A 4,560-nucleotide genomic window follows, 5' to 3' on the forward strand; every position below is an offset into this window, starting at 1 on the left:
CTTCCCAAAAAAACAAACAAATGTAGTGTATGAACATTGGAATAGCTTGTTGTGATGTGCAAACAAGTACATACATATACAAGTGGTTAATAATTGATCCAAAATTAATCTATTGATACATAAGAGAGGTGTTATATTAGCACTAATTGGATAATAGATACAAAATGGGGGAGTTGGTACCTAGTGTGCTATAGGATAGGATAGTCGATCCAAAAAGAGGGAAAGCTTCATGGATGCTACCTATATGCAATGCTGGATGGTGAGGACCATCAATATGTAGCCGCAATGGGTGATCATCTAAACCTCCTGCACCTTCCCATATGATTTCTCAAAGATGTGCCTCAGCTGCCAGTTCTTCAACTTCCCATGCTCTTCTTGTGAGTTTTGCATGTCATTGTGCCTCTTTGTCGTTTGCATACCTCTGCTCTACAGCCAAGTTCTCTTTCTTCTTACACTCTCTCTCGAGTCTTTTCTCCTCCTTGGCCCTAGAATAAGGCTATTGGTATAGTCCACAAATGCCTTCCTAGGTGCATGGTAGGCTAAAACTTCTATCAAAGGCAATCGCAATATGTCTAGAATCCTTGTGGCATTGTCTGAAGGACTTGGATCTGCTAGTTGTATAGACTCATCTTCATTAGGCAACACTTCATTAGCCCCCAACGATGTCAATGCCTCTATGGCTCGACCTTCTACATGCTCTTCCATTGGTGTGTTGGGAACTTGTGATGCAAGTTCCTCTGGCATCCCTTCTTCACTTGCAATGACATTGATGTGTTCGGAGGGCATCCCATCGAATTGTAGAACTCTTGGATGATTAAGAGGCCATATCCCAGTGGCCCTAAAACTAGCTATGATATTGCTTTCAATGCATGAAAGTTGGAAAGCCTTGGCTACTATTGAAGCTAGGTCACCCTTAAATGCTTGAGTGCTTTGTGTCCTATGCTGCCAAACTACCCTTTCTTTACGGAAATGAGTCTTCAATGATTTGAACATGATCACATCCAATGGTTGAAGCTTATGAGAGGTGTGGGCTAGCAATGTGATGATGTCAATACCCCATGAAGCAACCTTGTAAACATCTGAAATAGAAGCATGGTTGCCATGGCCATCAAGAATCAGCAAGTGCCCATTTGCAAAGCCCATAGACTCATCAATACAATTGTGGAAATGATCTAGTCATGCATGGAACAACTCCCTAGTCATCCATGCTTTCCTTTTCATGGCCATGAGAGCTCCCTCTTCACAGACTTGGATATGATTGCCACCAACCCTTTGTCCTTTGAAGATGTAGTATCTAGGAATGGCATTACCAGTAGCATTAACACAACATAAAACTATCATCCATTCCCTAGAGTCTATGGTCATTCCATACACGGCTCTCGTTCCTTTGCATGCAAGTGTTCTCATGCCTTTATCTCTAGAGCCTTGGAAACCTGTCTCATCTACATTCCAAATGTTGCTTGGGGGGTAGTTGTGTAGATCATATAGTGCCTTCAAGTTCTCATGGAAGGTCATTACAATTGCTGCCCAAAAACTAATGGCCCTAGATTGCTCCAAGGGTTCACTTACTCGAAACACCAATTTCGGATGTTGCTTGCGAAAGCAATCCCACCAACTCTTCCTGAGAGTGCCTTGACTAAATATTATATGTGTGGTTTTACATAATTCAGCAACTTTGAGCCTCACATCAAGGACGGAAACACCATGGCGGCCTAAAGCACATTTTTTGACAAACCAATCAAGAAGAGCTCCCTCATCTTCTGCAAATTAACATTGTAGCTAGTCCCTTTGCCTTCTTATTAGTCCTCCCCCCGCTTGCCAATTCTAGATTTCTGAGGCACTCATCCCATATCTAGTAGCACACTTCCCAAGAAAAACCCCCGCATCATGATCAGCAATTGCCTGATGAGCCATGTCTTCAATAGTCCATTGCTTGACCACTTTCTTTCTTCATACCTCTATCGATGGTTCAATGGGGGCTGATTGAGGAAGTGTTGATGAGAGGGGTTTTTGCTTAGCTCCTTTGGAGTGAGATTTCCTACGTTGGACTTGCGGAGAAGAGGCTTGGCATTGTTGGGTGGGATTGAACCTCCCCTTTAGGCGCCTACTACTTTGAATAGTAGACTTTGTCATCTACAAGAAATATACCAACACAAGACACATGAGTTGCTACATTCCACCATGAAAAATATATCCATAACTACAAGCCAACCTTCTTAGAATATGTACCTTGTAAGGCAGAGAGTGGCAGCTACAACACGTCCTTTAAAAGGGATGAATAATCCTTCATAGAGAATTTCTTCTTGGGTGGCTATGTCTTGTTGTCTATAAAAAAAGACTGCCTCTCAGAGGTAGAGAGACGCTTTGCAACAAGTATGGAGGATGCTGAAGGGAGTGCACAAGGGGGAATGGGTTGGATACACATCTTGGATGGGTCTTTTGGAGCCTTGCAAAATGCAATGGGCTTGATGTGAATGCCACCATAGCAACAAACACGCTCATATTCCTCTGCAGGAGATTATTGGGTGCATAAGAACTTAGCAATGATAGGTATTCTCTCAGACACACATATTTTGCATTCGCAAGGGGGACCAGTAGAAGACATTGGATTTAATCAAACATTGGCAGAGAGAATTGGAAGAGAATTGCAAGTAGAATCTAAATTGCTCACTATAAGGCTAGCTTGGCAGGAGTGAATCACTCACTAGTTTGGTCAAGTAGGAGTAGGGAAGAATATACAGGGAACAATGGGCATGGAGGTTATGGAGGGAAATTGGAACAATATGTAGTGACTTGCTGTAAGAATCTAGAATACTATGGCTGGCTTGCTGTGAGAATCTGGAATACTAATCACTTGGCTTGTTGTGAGAATCTAAAATACTATCATTGGTTTCTTTAGTAGAATCCTTCAAGAATAGGCAGTGAAGAAAATGCAAGTGACAACAGTACATAGGGAGAGCAAGCATGCTTAGAGGGAGAGTAGGCGGAGATGAACGGAAATTTGATGTAAGTGTTGTTGTCATGACCATCTACTTTTGTTATACATCGCTTAGTGCTGATCCATGACATGTTCTATGATTGGCCAAATCAATTGGGTAGAATTTGAATTGCTTGATTTAGCAAAATCGGAATCATTTAAGGTATAGGTGGATGTGGTATTATCATGATGTTATGCAGGTATTAGTTGCAAGATAGGGTGGCTGAGTACTGACACGTTGGATATTGTGGTTTTTTGCAAGTAGGAAGCATTCATAGCTAGTGTGGGGCCCAATAAAGTGATAAAGGAGTTGGACAAAAAGAACGTAGTGTGCACTAAGAAGCCTAGAAAAGGCACAAATAAAAACCAAAAATAGAACATTTTGCCTATGTAAAAAATTGTGTCAAAAAAGATAAGTTTTTCTTTTTTAAATAGGCTGAAAATGTGCTATCACTAGGCCCCAGTAGGGTCAAGGTTTTGTGCCATTACTAGAGGCCGTTCAACAATTGGCCCCCTTACCCTAGATCATCCTTAGAGGTTTTATGGGCGCAAGAGCTTGACACATGGCACCTTTAAAAACCTTCTCTTAATAATAATAAGAGATTATACCTAATTTGCAACTCATTTTTGAAAGAGAGAGGTAGAGTGCTCTCTCTCTCTCTCTCTCTCTCTCTCTCTCTCTCTCTCTCTCTCTCTCTCTCTCTCTCTCTCTCTCTCTCTCTCTCTCTCTCTCTCTCTCTCTCTCTCTCTCTCTCTCTCTCTCTCTCTCTCTCTCTCTCTCTCTCTCTCTCTCTCTCTCTCCCTCTATTGCAAGTATTGGTGTGCACTATGAAAAACCTCCATTGCAAATTACTGGGAGGCCTTTCAACACAATCCACTCCATTTGACAATTTTACCCTGTCAAACTCTACATGCATGTTTGTATGAAACTAACTTAGCCATTCACTTTTTAGTCAATTTAATCAAGAAATATACTACAAAAATTTGAGGGAACTACAATAAGGTTTGTAGAATGAGGAACCGCCTATAGGAAGTTGACATGCAACACAGTTAGGCAAACTTTGCTAAAATTGATGAAGTTTGAAATCATGAGCTCCATTATGAAAATGGTGGAGACTTGGTCACAGAGCTGAGTGTGAATGCTCAAATTATGCCAATTAAATCCAAACTTGACCTCATGTGAAAGGCCTCTCAATACCCCTTTTTTTGCACATACGCATAGGTAAACTAAGTGCTTCTTTATTCAACTCTTTTCTTGTAGAAAAAGTTACAATAAGAAAGATTAGTTTCAATATTATGTGGTAATGGGCCACCTATACCCTATGTGAAGACCATCTAACCACGCCACCAAACACTAATGTAAACAAATTTAGCCACCCATAGAATACTAATTGCACCAATCTCATGCACATACAAACCAACTATTAGCACAAAATCGCAATCCCATTTTGAAGTCTTAAAATATCCACATAAAATGCATTGAACCTTGCATGAGTTGCATTTCCACACACTCCCAAATCTCAAGCAATCAATGTGCAAGACAATAGGTCAGCCAATCCATAATTCAAGGAGTGATCAAGATG

At 41.0% G+C, this 4,560-nt stretch overlaps 1 pseudogene; it reads right to left on the reverse strand.

Moving 5' to 3' along the window:
* Window positions 1-426: 426 nt before the first annotated feature.
* Window positions 427-1,407, reverse strand: LOC148037365 (MFS-type transporter clz9-like; annotated as a pseudogene).
* Window positions 1,408-4,560: the final 3,153 nt, after the last annotated feature.

The sequence above is a fragment of the Lygodium microphyllum genome, chromosome 4 (assembly GCF_053477565.2).
Source record: "Lygodium microphyllum isolate KBCC chromosome 4, Lygodium_microphyllum_v1.1.10, whole genome shotgun sequence".
Lineage (NCBI taxonomy): Eukaryota > Viridiplantae > Streptophyta > Polypodiopsida > Schizaeales > Lygodiaceae > Lygodium > Lygodium microphyllum.